This window comes from Macaca fascicularis, chromosome 2, assembly GCF_037993035.2.
Source record: "Macaca fascicularis isolate 582-1 chromosome 2, T2T-MFA8v1.1".
Lineage (NCBI taxonomy): Eukaryota > Metazoa > Chordata > Mammalia > Primates > Cercopithecidae > Macaca > Macaca fascicularis.
This window is the reverse complement of record NC_088376.1, coordinates 39563800-39582521: the sequence shown is the minus strand read 5'-3', so window position 1 is coordinate 39582521 and position 18722 is coordinate 39563800. Positions and strand designations below refer to the sequence as shown.

The following is an 18722-nucleotide window of genomic DNA, read 5'->3' as shown; positions in this document are numbered from 1 at the left end:
GCAGTGTCTGGGATTTGTCCCAGACCAGCTGAACCCAAGTCTGAGTTTCTGAGGCACAGTGAGGATTGTGAACTATATATAGACAGGACTTGGTTCTGATTATAATAGTGTACATATTTATTGAAAATGTATCGAACATGGTGTCAATTAGCTTACATGCATAATAATTAAACAATACAGCAGTTTTATGTAGATATTATTCCTATTTCACAGGCAAGGTAGAAAAGTTAAGTACCTTTTCCCAATGTTACATAGCTAGAAAGTGGTTGAGTCCAGGTTTTTGTGACTCTAAAGTCTAATCTCTTAAGCAATTAAAACAAAAAACCTTGGGTTCATGAATTTGGATGGCAAAATAATTACATCTTTATTTTTACTAACCTATAACTGAAATTTAGCAGTTCCTTCAATTTCAATTGTTGGCAACAAATCACAGGTGTATTAGCAATACTTATTTTGTCACCAACAGAAATTAGAAATATTTTCATATTAAATTACAGATGGTTAGTTGGGTGTGGTGGTGTGGGCCTGTAGTCCCAGCTACTTGAGAGGCTGTAGTGGGAGGATTGCCTGAGCCCAGGAACTTGAGGTTGCAGTGACAGAGGGCCTGGGTAACAGAGGGTGACTCTAATCTCTTAACCAAAATTAGCTGGGTGTGGTGGCACTTGCTTGTAGTCACGGCTACTCAGGAGGCTAGGGCAGGAGAATTACTTGAACCCGGGAGGCAGAGGTTGCAGTGAGCTGAGATCATGCTACTGTACTCCATCCTGGGCAAGAGACCGAGACTTCTTCTCAAAAAAAAAAAAAAAAAAAAAAAAAGATGCCTGGTGTGGTGGCTCATGCCTGTAATCTCAGCACTTTGGGAGGGCGAGGTGGGTGGATCATTTGAGGCCAGGAGTTCAAGACCAGCCTGGCCAACATAGCAAGATACCGTCTCTACTAAAAAAAAATTTTTTTTTTTTTTTTTTTTTTTGAGACGGAGTCTCGCTCTGTCGCCCAGGCTGGAGCGCAGTGGCCGGATCTCAGCTCACTGCAAGCTCCGCCTCCCGGGTTCACGCCATTCTCCTGCCTCAGCCTCCCGAATAGCTGGGACTACAGGCGCCCGCCACCGCGCCCGGCTAGTTTTTTGTATTTTTTTAGTAGAGACGGGGTTTCACCGTGTTAGCCAGGATGGTCTCGATCTCCTGACCTCGTGATCCACCCATCTCGGCCTCCCAAAGTGCTGAGATTACAGGCTTGAGCCACCGCGCCCGGCCAACTAAAAATATTAATACAAAAATTAGCCAGGTGTGGAGGCACATGCCTGAAGTTCCAGCTACTCGGGAGGCTGAGGCAGGAGAATCACTTGAACCTGGGAGGCGGAGGTTTCAGTGGGCCGAGATCATGCCATTGCACTCCAGCCTGGGTGATAGCACAGCTCTGTCTCAAAAAAAAGAGGAAACTGCAGATGTAGATACTTCAAAGTACAATTTCAATACTTCAAAATTAGGGTAATTGTTAGATTAACCTCTAGATCTTACGTAATGTGTTAAAGAATCATTTTACAATATTTTAAGTTGCTTTTTTAATACATTGATAATTGAATATAATTCTCTTGTAAGCGTGGTACTATTCACAAAGAGGGAGAGTTTAGTGGATAGCTTGATGTGGGGTAGATAAGAAATTTTAAATTCATAAATCCTTTTGTCTGGGTTGAGCGTGGTGACTCACTCTTGTAATCGCAACACTTTGGGAGGCCGAGGCTGGCAGATCACTTGACCTCAGGAGTTCAAGACCAACCTGGGCAACATGGTGAAACCCTGTCTCAAAACAAGAAACAAAAACAAAAACAAACCACACACGCAAATTAGCCAGGCGTAATGGCATGCATCTGTGGTCCCAGCCACTCTGGAAGCTGAGGGAGGAGAATCCTTTGAGCCAGGGAGGTGGAGGCTGCAGTGAGCCGAGATCGTGCATTTCACTCTAGCCTGGGCTACAGAAGTGAAATCCTATCTCAAAAAAAAAAAAAAAAAAAGGATCTTTACAGAAGAGACAGTCTCTCTTGGCTTCCCTATATCCCTCCTTTATTTGTTTTGTTAAATAGAAATGAAACATAAGTTCTTTGTTACATGTCAAGGTATTAGATTAAAAAACACTTAGGGTTTAGGAGTGCTTTTTACTAAGCACTTCCTAATAAATTAGGGAAGAGGATTATATGCATTATCTCATCAGGCATTTTAACTATCCTGTAGCTTGATATAGCGCTGTTTAATGTAACTTTCTGCAGTGATGGAAATTTTTTTATTTGTGCTATCCAGTATGGTAGTTGTTAACCACAATGATGCAGAAAGAGAAAGTAATACAGTAATAGTTAACAGGAACATAATAACATTATGTAATAATAGTTAACAGTACGTCTTAGATGCCAGCTACTGTTCTTAGCATACTGTATATATTGACTCATGTAATCCTTAAAATAGCCCCATGTAGTAGGTAGGGTTAAGTTTTTTTACAGATGAAAAAACTGAGGCACAGAGAAGTTAATTGGCTTTCCAAAGGTTATATAGCTAGTAATTAGAAGATCTGGGATTCAGACTCGGGCAGTCTGGCTTCCTTTGTGCTCCCTTTATACTTCTTTATCATTTCCCCCATACCCACAAATGCATTTACGTGCTCCTTTCAGAAACAAGACATTAAAAGGAATTTAAGATAAATAACTTTGTTCTAATTATTAACTAAAAGTATTGTGGCACTTTATGGTTTATTTCCCCTTCGTTACTTGATTCTAATCATGGACTCAATTTACTATTTAGTGTAAGTAAACTTGTATTCAGTGTGGTGTTTTTTTGTTTTGTTTTTGTTTTTTGAGATAGACTTTTGCTCTTGTTGCCCAGGCTGAAGTGCAGTGGTGCAATCTCGGCTCACTGCAACCTCTGCCTCCTGGGTTCAAGCAGCTCCCCTGTCTCAGCCTCCCAAGTAGCTGGGATTACAGCCACCTGCCACCACACCCGGCTAATTTTTTGTATTTTTAGTAGAGACGGGGTTTCACCATGTTGGTCAGGCTGGTCTCAAACTGCTGACCTCAGGTGATCTACCCGCCTTGGCCTCCCAAAGTGCTAGGATTATAGGTGTGTGCCACTGTGCCCGGCCATGGTGGGTATTTTTAATAGCCAACACTGATATTGTTAATAATTTAGTTGGTTTTCCTCCCAAAGGTTAAAGTTAAGTTCTAAAATTGAATAATAATATGATTATTTTCCTTACTGAAACAAATTAAAATGTAATTCTGAGGTCCTTTTGTGATGAGTTGGCTTTGGTTAATGGATATTTGCCTTTCCCTAGAGAACATATTTGAATAACTAACCTGTTTACACCTAGCATGTTGTGTTCCTAGAGACCCAAAAAGGGTAAAGTATCTCTCAGACAGAATTCCATCCTTAACTATATTCAGGCCAACCTGGTGGTAGAATGAGATTAAAGGGGCAAGAGAACTGTCATTTCTCAAGTATTTGTTATAGGCATTATTTTTGGTGCTTTAAATACATAGCCATCATTTATTGAATACAAGTTTTTTTTTTTTTTTTTTTTTTTTTTGAGACGGAGTCTCGCTGTGTCTCCCAGGCTGGAGTGCAGTGGCGTGATCTCGGCTCACTGCAAGCTCCGCCTCCCGGGTTCACGCCATTCTCCCGCCTCAGCCTCCCAAGTAGCTGAGACTACAGGCGCCCGCCACCACGCCCGGCTAGTTTTTTGTATTTTTAGTAGAGACGGGGTTTCACCATGTTAGCCAGGATAGTCTCGATCTCCTGACCTCATGATCCACCCGCCTCGGCCTCCCAAAGTGCTGGGATTACAGGCTTGAGCCACCGCGCCCGGCCTGAATACAAGTTTTTTATTAAGCCCTTCAAGTGCGTTAGATTCGTTACATGCCATTTACTTCACATATAACCCTTCAGAGAACATGGCAAAGATGTTTTTACAGATGAGGGCTTTGTTAGGCTCTTTTTCTTCCCTCTTCTCCCCTCCCCTCCCCTTCACTTCAAGGGGAAATGATCATATACATAGATGGGGAATGAGATTTGGGTGGTGCTGGAATTATCACTGCTGCCAACTCACCTATTACTTAAGGCTGTCCAAGTTATACATTTGTTCATTTCTTTTATATACTGGAAAAGAAGGCAGACAGGGTATTTATTCTTTTGTGAGAGGCAGTAATCATGTAAACAAGATAATATGATAAATGCTGTCTGTGAAGGGAATAAATGAGGTGTTATGATGGGTAATGATGAGGTACTTAACATTAAAAAAGGCCAGGAAAGGCATCTCTGATGGTGTGAAATTTAACCTGAGGATGTGTACAGAACCTAGGCAAGAATGGCCCAGATACAGGGAAGAGCAAGGATAAATCTCTTTAGCAGAAATGTCTCTAGGAATTTAGAGAAGGCCATAGTGACTGGAGGGAGCATAATGCAGGAAGAATACAGTGGCGTTCCATGAGGTCAGAGAGGTAAGCAGAGTCTGGATTATGTAGGGTGTATTTGGGATAGTGAGGATTCTTACAGATTTTATTATAAGTGAAATGAGAAGCTGTTAGAGAGTTTTAAGAAGAGAATTGTTTAAAACACATTCTTCTAGGACGGGTGCAGTGGCTCATATCTGTAATCCCGGCACTTTTGGAGGCCAAGACAGATTGATTACTTGAGGCCAGGACTTTGCCACCAACCTGGCCAACATGACAAAACCCCGTCTCTACTAAAAATACAAAAATTAGCCAGGCAAGGTGGCATGATCCCAGCTACTTGGGAGGCTGAGGCAGGAGAATCGCTTGAACCTGGGAGGCAGAGGTTGCAGTTAGCTGAGATTGTGCTACTACACTCCAGTCCGGGTGATAGAACAAGACTGTGTCTCAAAACAAAACACATTCTTCTAGCTTAGTGGTTCTCAACTGAGGGGGATTTTGTTTTCCGGGGGACATTTGGCAATGTCTAGATATTTTTGATTGTCACAACTGGGAATAATGGTTTATGCTGCTGGCATCAGCGAATGGAAACCTAGGGATTATGGTGTATGCTACTGGCATCAGTGGATAGAGATCAGGGATGCTGCTAAACCTTCTATAATGCACAGAATAGTAAACAACTATTGGCCCAAAATGTCAATAGTGGCAAGGTTGAGAACCCCTGCTTTTGCTATTGTATGAATATTGGAGTGGTGGGTGGGGTGTGGGGAATGCAAGGGGGAGGGTTAGGTTGTTACAGTGTACAGGTGACAGATACTGTGCCTTGGACGATGGTTGTAATAGAGATAATACTGAGAAGTGTTCTTATTCTGTATGTGTATTGGAGATAGAGTAGATAAGTGAGGAAAGGGATAAATCAAGGATGATCTCCAGGTTTCTAACTAATAATTGAGTGATTTGTGATACAGTGCTAAAGTGGGGAAGACTGGGAATGAAGTATTCTGATTTTTAAATTTTTATTTCATTGAATATTAGTTGCTATTAATAGAAGACACAACACTATTTTAGTGTACAATAGGAAGGAAACAGTAACCTCATGCTGTGTATACTTGGTCACACCAGCCACTCATTGCTTTGAAATCTTACCTATTCTCAGGGATATGGCAGTTTCTTCTACCTTCGTTTGTATTGTGTGGCATATGATAGGCTGTCCTTTTGCATGTATCTCAGTAACAAAACATAATGCAGCTTCATCTACTTGTGGCTGTTCTCATACTCCGTAAGTCATCACTTTACTATTGCTTTGCAAGAAAACAGAATTGGCATTATTACTAGCAATAATTAATACTGGCTAATATCGATTTTTTTGTGCCTTTCTGCATACTTAATAAGTCTTCAGTGCCAAATTGTAGAGTAGTATTTTGAAAGCAGTTAAATACAACATGCATGGAGCCAGCAATGTAAATAGCCCAACTGATGATAATTGGTCAAACTAGTCAGATTTTAGCAATAGGAAGTAATTCTTTTGTCATAAGACTTTATTTTAAACATATACACACACACCCCTATAATTTTGTTTTCTAGTTCTTGCCTATTGAAGGGTGGTAATACTGATATATAGAGTGACTCATTTGCTTAGGGTAAGATTTTTGGTAAAAGTTCACTAAGAAATTTGGAAGCTTCCTTAGTTGATTTAAAATACTGGAAAAAATATCATTGGATTTCCACCGAAATGTTGAGGAACATCTAGATTTGCAATTATAATACTTTTAAGTATTAGACTGTTTCCATTTGGAACCTTTCTAGTTCACTTTAAAAAGACAGTTTGAATTGTCAGACAGGAGCATTTCATTTTCTAAAATGAGAAGAAATGTTACTTTGCTATGGAAGACCTATTCATTATTTTTTACATATGTTTAATGTTTTTTTTTTTTAACAGACATTGACAGTCTTTTTTCAGCCTTATAGAGCTCTCTAGTATTACTCTTTTGTCCCAATGTATCATCCCCTCCTGCCTTTATTTTCTTAATTAGCTGACAACCTTATTTACCTTCAAAACATGTTCATCTGCTTTGCATTTTTGTCTTTTCATTGCATTTGTCTAAAACCCAACCACATCACTTCATTTTTCTGACTTCTGTGTACCTGGTGTTGCGCTGCTGAGCACAGCTGGAGAAAATAACAGCCTTGCAGACTGGAGCCACTAAGTATTCATGCTCTCCAATCTTAATTGAACCCTCAGCATTACCCAGTAATTCTCCTTTGTTCCTAGTTTTTTCTCATTCCTCATACAGTTACTTAAAAACTTGTAATCTCCTGTAGCCCCCTTACTTTACCACTTCCCTTCTCTTTTTCAGTAGATGATCTCATCTGTTCACTGTGAAACTTGAATTTAATTATTATTTTATTTCTGGGAGATGTTGAAAAAGTTTGAAATGAGAACACATAGAGATCACCTTAACATTTGAGATGCGTGTTGCTTGGAGGCATACAGAAAACTAAAGTATAAATTTTAGGACAAAAACAGAAAGATATATCTTTGTGGTAATTTTAGTGAGTCTACTATGAGGTAATTTTAGTACAACATCACTTTTTTTTTTTTTGAGACAGGGTCTTGCTCTGTTGCCCAGGCTGGAATGCAATCATGGCTTGCATGCTCTGTTGCCCAGGCTGGAATGCAATCACTGCAGCCTCAACCTCCTGGGCTCAGGTGATCTTTCCCACCTCAGCCTCCTAAGTAGCTGTTACCACAGGTGTGCACCACCATGCCTGGCTATTTTTTTTGTATTTTTAGAGATGAGGTCTCACCATGTTGTCTTGGCTGGTCTCAAACTTCAAAGCTCAAGAGATCTGTCCTCCTTGGCCTCCCGAAGTGCTGGGATTACAGGCATGAGCCACCGCACCTAGCCCCATAGTGTAATTTTTTTTTTTTCTGAGGTGGAGTCTCACTCTGTCACCCGGGCTGAAGTGCAGTGGCACAGTCTCGACTCACTGCAAGCTCTGCCTCCTGAGTTCTAGCAATTCTCCTGCCTCTCAGCCTCCCGAGTAGCTGGGATTACGGCGCCCACTATCATGCCCAGCTAATTTTTGTATTTTTAGTAGAGACAGGGTTTTGCCATGTTGGCCAGGCTGGACTTGAACTCCTGACCTCAGGTGATCTGCCTGCCTCGGCCTCCCGAAGTGCTGGTATTACAGATGTGAGCCACCGTGCTCGGCCCACGTTGGTTCATTTTAGTTGTGACTGTTATTGAGCTTGAATAGCTTGATAAATCTGTCTTCACTATAGCAGATCTGGGTCAGGACACATTCTCCTGGGACTGTGTTGGAGACAAACTGCCAAATTTAATTTGTTTGAATACTCCTCACCATTCAGTTAATTTGGTTTCAGCTTCATATAATCATTTACAAGATCTGGGTTTTGCTTCCCGTGCCACCTATTTTGGATTTTATGTATTTACTTTGTTCATTCCACATAGATGGTTTATCTTGCTTCACTCTTCTTAATTTAATGCTCAGTGTTCACTTCAAGTTTTTTTTTTTTTTTTTTTTTTGTGAGACGGAGTTTCACTCTTGTTGCCCAGGCTGGAGTGCAGTGGCGCGATCTCAGCTTACCACAACCTCCGCCTCCCGAGTTCAAGCGATTCTCCTACTTCAGCCATCCGAGTAGCTGGGATTACAAGCATGCGCTACCATGCCCAGCTAATTTTGTATTTTTACTAGAGATGGGGTTTCTCCATGTTGGTCAGGCTGGTCTCGAACTCCTGGCCTCAGGTGACCTGCCCGCCTTGGCCTCCCAAAGTGCTGGGATTACAGGCGTGAGCCACCGCTCCTGGCCTCACTTCAGTTGTGAAAGAGCCACTTGTGGATTGGATTTATCCTTACAAAGTTGAGTGAGATATATATTGCTTCTAGTGCATTCTTTTTTTTTCGAGACGGAGTCTTGCTCCATTGCCCAGGCTGGAGTGCAGTGGCCGGATCTCAGCTCACTGCAAGCTCCGCCTCCCGGGTTTACGCCATTCTCCTGCCTCAGCCTCCCGAGTAGCTGGGACTACAGGCGCTCGCCACCTCGCCCGGCTAGATTTTCGTATTTTTTAGTAGAGACGGGGCTTCACCGTGTTAGGCAGGATGGTCTCGATCTCCTGACCTCGTGATCCGTCCGTCTCAGCCTCCCAAAGCACTGGGATTACAGGCTTGAGCCACCGCGCCCGGCCTCTAGTGCATTCTTGCTCTTGCATCTAGGAAGAGCATGGATTTTGCAGTCCATCCTAGATTGCTCTGTCATGTATTTAGATGAAACTTTGGAGCAAGTTCCTTTCTTGAGATCCATCCATCCACCCACCCAACCACCCACCCACCCACCCACCGAACCACCCACTTATCATCCCAGAGGCACTGTAGTGCTGCTGCTCCTTGTTTTCTGTTTTTCCTTGACAGATACGTTGAGGTATAATTTACATAATGTAAATTTCTCCCATTTTAAGCGTGCAGTTCAGTGATTTTTAGTTAATTTGGAAAACTGCGTAGCCAACACTATCTAATTTCAGAATACTTCTGTCACCCCCCAAAGAAGAAAATCTGTGCCCATTTGTAGTCATTTCTCATTTTCTAATCTTAGGGTACTATTAATCTATTTTCTGTCTCCATAGATAAGTTTTTTCGGGACATTTCATAAAATTGGGATCATTTATATGCTCTTTTATGTTTGGGTTTTATTTAACAATGTTTTTAAGGATGATCCATGTTAAGAGATGTTTCAATACATTCTTGTATTTTGAAGAGTACTTCATTTTATTAATTTGTTAAGTTAATGGACATTTGAGTTTCAGACATTTGGCTGTTGTGAATAATGCTATGAACATTGATTTACAAGTCTTGGCGTAGACATGTTTTTATTCCTCTTTGGTAGATACCTAGGATTGGAATTGCTGGGTCATGTAGTAAATTTATGTTTAGTATTTTAAGAAACTGCTAAATTGTTTTCCAAAATGGTTGCACTGTTTTGCTCCCACTCCCACCTTTTTTTGTTTTTGTTTTTGAGACGGAGTCTTGCTCTGTCGCCCAACTGGAGTGCAGTGGTGCAATCTCGGCTCACCGCAAGCTCCACCTCTCGGGTTCAGGCCATTCTCTTGCTTCCCTCTCCCGAATAGCTGGGATTACAGGCGCCGGCCACCACGCCAGGCTAATTTTTTTTCTATTTTTAGTAGAGACGTGGTTTCACTGTGTTAGCCAGGATGGTCTCGATCTCCTGACCTCGTGATCCGCCCGCCTCGGCCTCCGAAAGTTTTTTTGTTTTTGAGACTGTCCTGCTCTGTCGCCCAGGGTGGAGTGCAGTGGCGTGATCTTGGCTCACTGCAACCTCCGTCTCCCGGGTTCAAGTGATTCTCTTGCATCAGCTTCCTGAGTAGCTGGGATTACAGGCGCCCACCACCACACTTGGCTAATTGTTTTGTATTCTTAGTAGAAACGGGGTTTTGCCATGTTGGCCAGGCTGGTCTCAAACTCCTGACCTCAGGTGATCCACCCACCTTGACCTCCCAAAGTGCTGGGATTATAGGCATGAGCCATCACACCTGGCCGCGTTTATTGATCTGAATATTTAAGATGACTATTTGATTAGAATTCAGTATCACGAACGACGTTAGCTGTTACCGTGGAAGAAGAATCAGCATCACAGGATTCTATTCCAGCTAGTAAAAAATAATAAAATACAAATATGTCACAGGCAAAAATATAATGCTTAATGATAAAAACCTAGATTTCTACCAGGTGAATGTGATTGCTTGAAAGTTTTACTTAAAGCTACTGCATAGAACAGTGTAAACATTTATTATTAATACTTTATTAAAAAAACTTTTAATTATGGAAAATTTCATACGATACAGATGAAGAGAAAATAGTTTAGTGCCTCCTCACATACTTTTCACCCAGCTTCAAAATTTACTCATTCTAGTTTTGTTTAATCTATTACACATACCTAGACTCTTCTCCCGCATATTGTAAAGATAAATATATTCCCATTATCACATCTAAAGCCTTCCATAATAATTTTTTACTAAGAATTGGTTACTTTTGATGAGTGAGATACAGAAATAGAAATTTCAATTTCTTTTTTCCTTTGTTTTAAAATGGAGATATTTTGGAGTGGTTTTTTGCAGTAAATACACAAGTCTGTGTGTGTATATGTTTGACAGAAATTATATCTCTTTAGGGATTTTAGGTCCTGTGCTTTTCTCCCCTTCTATCAGAAAAAAATTATAACAAAATTTTGAGGGTGTGGAGGCTGAGAGGATGTTTTCATTTGGTCCATTTATGTGAGAATAAATTCATTTTATTACTGCTTTAGAGGAATTATTTCTGTCATTTGCATTAGAAATCCAATTGCTTTAAAATTAAATTCTAAATTTTACTTTCTATACGTGATTCTTTGTTTGGATTATGGATCTCACTGGATAGTTTGAGATCCATCATCTCTTTTCTCTTTTGTTTTCTGAAAACTACAATTTTTTTCCATATTAATTAATTAATTATTATTATTATTTTTTGAGACGGAGTCTCGCTCTGTCGCCCGGGCTGGAGTGAAGTGGCCGGATCTCAGCTCACTGCAAGCTCCGCCTCCCGGGTTTACACCATTCTCCTGCCTCAGCCTCCTGAGTAGCTGGTACTACAGGCGCCCGCCACCTCACCTGGCTAGTTTTTTGTATTTTTTGGTAGAGACAGGGTTTCACCGTGTTAGCCAGGATGGTCTCGATCTCCTGACCTCGTGATCCACCCGTCTCGGCCTCCCAAAGCACTGGGATTACAGGCTTGAGCCACTGCGCCCGGCAATTAATTAATTTATTGAGACAGAGTTTTGCTCTTGTCGCCCAGGCTGGAGTGCAATGGCACAATATCCTCTCACTGCAGCCTCCGCCTCCTGGGTTCAAGTGATTCTTCTGCCTCAGCCTCCCATGTAGCTGAGATTACAGGTCCCTGTCACCACACTTGGGTAATTTTTGTATTTTTAGTAGAAATGGGATTCCACCATGTTGGCCAGGCTGTTCTCAAACTCCTGGTCTGAAGTGATCCACCTGCCTCAGCCTCCCAAAGTGCTGGGATTACAAGCATGAGCTACCATGCCCAACCTCCATATTATTTAGAATTGATTTCTCATTAGTAACAAAATGCTTTTAACACCAAAATCAATAACTTTATAGTAAATCTGGGCTTTGATTTTGTTCTCTGTCTCATCTGTATAGGCAGCTCTGCTTTTTTGAGACTCAGTCCACATATAAAATAGGGATATTATAATATCATAAGATAATGAGAAGTTTAAGTGCATGTAGATTTCTTTTGGTGGTGGGAGTAGGTGTTGAGGCAGGGTTAACAATACCTTGTGGTTTTATGCTGTATGCATATACAAAGAAGAGCAAAGAGAAACAGGAGAACAGACAAAAACGATTTAGCATTGCTATGTACACATTGCTGTTATAAACCATTTATGTAAATTCCCATTTGATCCCTATGACAGTGATGGTGGTATATGTTGTTATTATCATTCCAAACCACGACTTGTAACTGTGAAGTAATTTACGGAAGATATGTATTGTTACCCTCACTTCATATATGAGGAGACTAGTCTTGGAAAAATATAGTAATTTGCAGAAAGTCTTACAACTAGTTAGTGCAGCTTTAATTGGAAAGTTTATGTTTCTTTCTACCACCGTGGTATACTTTCCACTGTGGGCAGTTGTCTTATCAGGGAGGGAATGCGGTTGTTTTTGCTCTTTTTTGAAAGCACTGAAATGTTAGAGGTTACTTTGATAATTTGATTGGTTGGCTAATTAGAATATAGGGTTTTTGTTTGTTTAAAGAGACAGGGTCTCACTTTAGTTGTCCAGGCTGAAGTGCATTGGTGCCATCATGGCTCACTGCAGCTTCAACCTTCTGGCCTGAAGAGCTCCTCCTGCCTCAGCTTGCCAAAGTGTTGGCATTACAAGCATGAGCCGCAATGCCTGGCAGGAATATAGTTGTTTTTTTTTGAGACGGAGTTTTGCTCTGTCGCCCAGGCTGGAGTGCAGTGGCGTGATCTTGGCTCACGGCAACCTCCGCCTCCAGGGTTCAAATAATTCTACTGTCTCAGCCTCCCAAGTAGCTGGCACTACAGGCACCCGCCACCACGCTGGGCTACTTTTTGTATTTTTTTTTTGAGACGGAGTCTCACTCTGTTGCCCAGGCTGGAGTGCAGTGGCCGAATCTCAGCTCACTGCAAGCTCCGCCTCCCAGGTTTACGCCATTCTCCTGCCTCAGCCTCCCAGGTAGCTGGGACTACAGGTGCCCGCCACCTCACCTGGCTAGTTTTTTGTATTTTTTTAGTAGAGATGGGGTTTCATCGTGTTAACCAGGATGGTCTCGATCTCCTGACCTCGTGATCCGCCCGTCTTGGCCTCCCAAAGTGCTGGGATTACAGGCTTGAGCCACCGTGCCCGGCCTGTATTTTTTTTTTTTGGTAGAGGTGGGGTTTCACTATATGTTAGTCAGGCTGGTTTGAACTCCTAACCTCAGGTGATCCACCCATCTCAACCTCCCAAAGTGCTGGGATTACAGGTGTGAGCCACCACACCCGCCATGATTTAAGTGAGATGAACCATGAAAAGTGAACCATGAAAACTCAAATCAATTTATGTTTTTAATTTTTATTATTATTTTTTTGAGATGAAGTCTCTTTCTGTTGCCCAGACTGGAGTGCTGTGGCGCGATCACGGCTCATTGCAACCTCCACCTCCCAGGTTCAAGCGATTCTCTTGCTTCAGCCTGCTGAGTAGCTGGGACTGCTGGCATGCGCCACTACACCCAGCTAATTTTTAAATTTTTAGTAGAAACAACATTTTGCCACGTTGGCCAGACTGGTCTCGAACTCCTGACCTCAAGGTAATCTGCCTGCCTCGGCCTCCCAAAGTAGTGGGATTACAGGCATGAGCCACTGTGCCCGGCCATCATCTCAGTTTATATATATGTTTTACACATACTTTTTTTTTTAAAACTACAGTAGTTTTTCTGCACACTAGTTTTTGTGTCTTGCTTTCTTGGCTCAGTATTGTTTGTGAGATTCATTCATGTTGTGGGACCCGTAGTTCATTTTTATGAACCATATACTTGTGTAATTATGCCACATTTATCCATTCTATTCTTGATGGATATTAGATTATTTTTAGTTTGGGACCATTGTAAGTATTACTGCTGAGAACACTCTTGTGGTTTTGTTTTGTTTTGTTTTGAGATGGAGTTTCGCTTTTGTTGCCAGCCTGGAGTGCAGTGGGGTAATCTTGACTCACTGCAACCTCCACCTCCTGGGTTCAAGTGATTCTCCTGCCTCAGCCTCCCGAGTAGCTGGAATTACAGGCACCTGCCACCGCGCCCGGCTAATTTTTATATTTTTGGTAGAGATGGGATTTTGCCATGTTGGCCACACTGGTCTTGAACTCCTAACCTCAGGTGATTCACCCGCCTCAGCCTCCCAGAGTGCTGGAATTGCAGGCGTGAGCCACGGTGCTCGGCCTCATACGTGTTTTTTAATGCACATGTGAAGCCATTTCTATTGGATATATATCTAAGATCGAAACCTCTCGGTCATAAGATATGTTGTAAGTAGAAAAGGCCAAATTGTTTTCCAGAGTGGTTTTACCAAACTTTTCTTCCAACAGCGTATGATAATTCCCTTTTATATTCTCCCGAGTGCACATTATTGCCAGTCTTTGAAAATTGTAGCCATTTTTGATGGCTTTAATTTGCACTTTCTCTGGCTACTAATGAATTTGAGCATCTCAGTGCTGACCATTTTGATGTCCTGTTCTGTAAAGTGATTGCTCTCATCGCTTATCTGTTTTTATTTTTAATTATGTGTATTTTGATTCATAGCAGCTTTTTATATATTCTTAATATAAGGCATTTGTCAGTTTTAAGTAGGTTACTTATGTGTTCTCGCATTCTGTAGTTTGCCTGTGGTGCCTTTTTATATGGTATCTTTTGGTGCAGAAAAGTTCTCTGTAGGCTGGGCGCAGTGGCTCACACTTGTAATCCCAGCAGTTTGGGAGGCCGAGGCAAGTGGATCATGAGGTCAGGAGATGGAGACCATCCTGGCTAACGTGATGAAGAAAAAATTAGCTGGGTGTGGTGGCGTGCGCCTGTAGTCCCATTTACTCAGGAGGCTGAAACGGGAATTGCTTAAACTGGGGAGGTGGAGGTTGCAGTGAGCCGAGATCGTGCCACTGCACTCCAGCCTGGTGACAGAGCAAGAGTCCATCTCAAAAAAAAAAAAAAAAAAAATTATCTGCATAGGTACATATGTCAGTTTTTTTCCATTAAACAGTGCTTTTTTGTGTCCTGTTTAAAAATTTTCTTTTTTCTTTGTAGGTCATGGAGTTCTTCACATCATCTATAAACTTTTATTTACTTCTCTCATTTATATATGTAATATGTACTTCACCTGGAATAGATTTTTGTGTGTGTGTAGTTTTTAGGTCAAGTTTTATTTTTTTTCAAATGGATATCTAATTGTTCCAGCACCATTTATGAATAAACAAACAAAAAAATTGCTATCACTCTGCATTGTCGTGTATTCATAAGTCATGTCCATAGATGCATGCTATGTGTCTGGGCCTTTATCCTGTTACCTTGTACCAGTATCACTGCCTTATTTAGTGAGCTTAATAATAAGTCTAAATATTCTGTAGAATAAGTCTCCTTTTTATTTTTTTCCTTGAAATATGGTCTCACTCTGTTTCCCAGGCTGGAGTGCAGTAGTGTGATAACAGTGTACTGTAGGCTTGACCTCCTGGGCTTACATGATCCTCCTATCTCAGCCTCCGGAGTAGCTGGGACCATAGGTGTGAGTCACCATGCCTGCCTTATTTTCAAAATTATCTGTAGAGATGAGATCTCCCTATGTTACTCAGGCTGCCCAGCTTGTTCTTTTTAAAGATTTGCTAGTCTGTTCTTTTGCATTTCCATGTACATTGTAGAATCACTGCATTAATTTCTCCCCATAAATAAACAGAGAAACCAATTTAACCTCCAAACCACAGACCCTTTTGGGCTTTTGGTTGGAATTATACTGTTGGCTTAGATCAATTTTGGGATGGTCAGAATTGACATCCTTTATGGTTTTCTAGTTAAAAGTCTTGCATATCTTTTGTTAGATTTATTCTTAGATACTTGATTTATTTATGCCATAGTAAGTATATATATATATTTTTCTTTTTGTAAGTGGGATTTCAGAAATTGTCGTACTTTAACCAGGAGTTTTATAGCAAAGGTTTTTGTGAAAAATTATATTCTATAATAGGTTTAAGTCATTGCCTAAAGCATCTCCAGTATTTATAAAGCCAGAGGGAGTCCAGGATGGTACACAAATAACTGCTTCTGATGATATCATTTTCCTTTTTGTTTTCAAGCAAGACTGGGTAAAGTATCGTATATTGAAATAAAACCATAACATGACCATTTCACTTATTTCTTTTTTTTTTTTTGATAGGGGGACTTTGGCATTTTGTTTCATTTATGGTTTTAATCTATTCATGAAAGTAGGTTAAATAAAATGGTTTATTTACTATTTTTGAGTTTTAGATTTTTCTTCTTGGCAAACTTTATTTTGGGTTAGGTAGTTTCTTCTGCTCCATGGTTGGAATGGGGGAGGGGCTATAATTAAAGCAACATTGAAGTGAAATACAGTATGCACATTGCAATCTTGTTTCAGTGGAAGTAAAGTTAAAAGACTTGAAATTCTGTTACTATGGAGGAGAAGCAAAGTACGGGGTAGGCTTAATAGTGCATAGTGTTGTTTGTGAGAGAGACAGAAAAATGCTTATTTCTGAATTCTTGAACCGGAGCTCTGGAATTGGAGCACTATAATAGGAAGAAAAGGATCAGAATACAAGGAAAATAAAATAGCATGGAGAAGAGAATGATAAAACAAAATTTTAGCAGCTTCGTTCCTGGAAAACCATCATAATAACAGACTGTATTACTGTGTGAAAGTCGATAAGCATTTTTTTTTTTTTTTTTTTTTTTTTTGAGACAGAGTCTTGCTCTGTCGCCCAGGCTGGAGCGCAGTGGCCGGATCTCGGCTCACTGCAAGCTCCGCCTCCCGGGTTTACGCCATTCTCCTGCCTCAGCCTCCCGAGAGTAGCTGGGACTACAGGTGCCCGCCACCTCGCCCGGCTAGTTTTTTGTATTTTTTAGTAGAGACGGGGTTTCACCATGTTAGCCAGGATGGTCTCGATCTCCTGACCTCATGATCCGCCCGTCTCGGCCTCCCAAAGTGCTGGGATTACAGGCTTGAGCCACCGCGCCCGGCCTCGATAAGCATTTTTACAAAAACTTAATGTTGGAATTGTGTTTGGGTGAACTTTTCTGGGTCTTAAGGACAGATTATCCAGAAAGGAAGGAAAAAGAACCAAAACCCCAGCTTGTTTCCAGGGGCATATGTAGCCCCGCCAAATGCTGTTGCATTGTTTTATGAATAAAGTCTGATACTTATCTGGAGTTTCCAATCCCTCCTCACCACCTTTTAATATGTTATGTTATATTATGTTATGTTATGTTATGTTATGTTATGTTATGTTATGTTATGTTATGTTATATTATGTTATGTTATCTTTTGAGATGGAGTCTCACTCTGTTGCCCAGGCTGGTGTACAGTGTTGCAATTTTGACTGACTGAAACCTCTGCCTCCTGGGTTCAAGCAATTCTCATGCCTTGGCCTTCCCAGTTGCGGGATTACAGGTGTGTGCCACCATGCCCAGCTAATTTTTGTATTTTTAGTAGAGATGGGGTTTCACCATGTTGGCCAGGCTTGTCTCCAACTCTTGACCTCAGGTGATCCACACGCTTTGGCCTCCCAAAGTGTTGGGATTAGAGGTGTGAGCCACCATGCCCAGCCCCCCACCTTTTTTCTTAAGAGAGAGGGTCTTGTTCTGTTGCCCAGGCTGGAATGAGGTGGCTTGATTATAACTTACGATAGCCTTGAACTTCTGGGATCAAGTGATCTTCCTACTTCAGTCTCCCTAGTAGCTGGGACAACAAGTGTGTGCCACCATGCTTAGCTAATTTTATTTTATTTTTTTTTAGAGATAGGTCTCATGATGTTGCCCAGGCTGGTCTTGAACTCCTGACCTCAAGCGGTCCTCCTGCCTCGACCTCCCAAATTGCTGTGATTATAGGAGTGAGCCAGGCCCCTTCATGGATTAGAGAAAAATTCACTGAAACTCAGAAATAACTGGAGTTCTTCTATGTAAATGATATGGTAACCTGCTTTTCTATATAATAAATTTGACTTCATTTAAGTTAGTTATAAATTAGGCAGCCTGGGCAACATAATGACACCCTGTCTTCCTTTTTTTTTTTTTTTTTTGGAGACAGAGTCTTGCTCTGTCGCCCAGTTTGGAGTGCAGTGGCATGATCTTGGCTCACTGTAATGTCTGCCTCTCGGGTTCATGTGAATCTGCTGCCTCAGCCTCCTGAGTAGCTGGGACTACAGGCATGTGCCAGCACACCCAGCTAATTCTTTTATTTTTAGTAGAGACAGGGTTTCACCATCTTGGCCAGGCTGGTCTTGAACCCCTGACCTCATATGATCCCATCTCAGCCTCCCAGAGTGGTGGGATTACAGATGTGAACCACCGCATCTGGCCGAGATCCTGTCTTTAAAAAAAAAAAAAAAGCCAGGTGCGGCTGTGGTTCAACTACTTGGGAGGCTGAGGTGGGAGGGTTGATTCAGCATCGAAGGTTGAGGCTGCAGTGAGCCATGATTGTGCCATTGTATCCCAACTTAAATAATTGTCAGGATTTACTACATATTACAAAAATTCCATGGCTTTTAACTATAAATAACTTGTTGACGAATGGGATGGGAGGGGTGAAACTAAGCACCTAACAACTGTAAGTAGCTATATAATGGTAATACCAATATAGTAAGCCATGAAACTGTTTATTTCATATTACTGTTTGATATTTCATATTGGCTTTTCAGTATTGAGCTTTTTTTTGTTGAGATGAAATTCACATAACATATATTTAACTATTTTGAAGTATACCATTTAGTGACATTTAGTGCAATTGTGTTGTGCAATTATTATCTCTAGTTTCAAAATGTTTTCATTATACCAAAAGAGCGTCTCATATCCATTAAGTAATCACTTCCTATTTCCTTGACACCCTCCCCCCAATCTCCTGGCAATCACTAATATGCTTTCTGTCTCTATGGATTTGCTTATTATATTTCTTATAAATAAAATTATATAATATGTGGCTTCT

General features: G+C 41.2%; 1 protein-coding gene across 13 annotated transcripts in view; it reads left to right on the top strand.

The window, feature by feature from the left end:
• The window catches only part of STAG1 (STAG1 cohesin complex component), a 402189-nt gene that overhangs the window by 20832 nt on the left and 362635 nt on the right, over positions 1-18722 (top strand). For 4 of the 13 annotated variants that reach the window (XM_074031096.1, XM_074031093.1, XM_065539956.2 and 1 more), the window contains exon 2: positions 17538-17712. The exons of the other annotated variants lie outside the window; for them this stretch is intronic. The gene's annotated coding sequence lies outside the window, so the exon portion shown is untranslated. The remainder of the gene's footprint in view (positions 1-17537; positions 17713-18722) is intronic. 13 annotated transcript variants of the gene reach the window in all.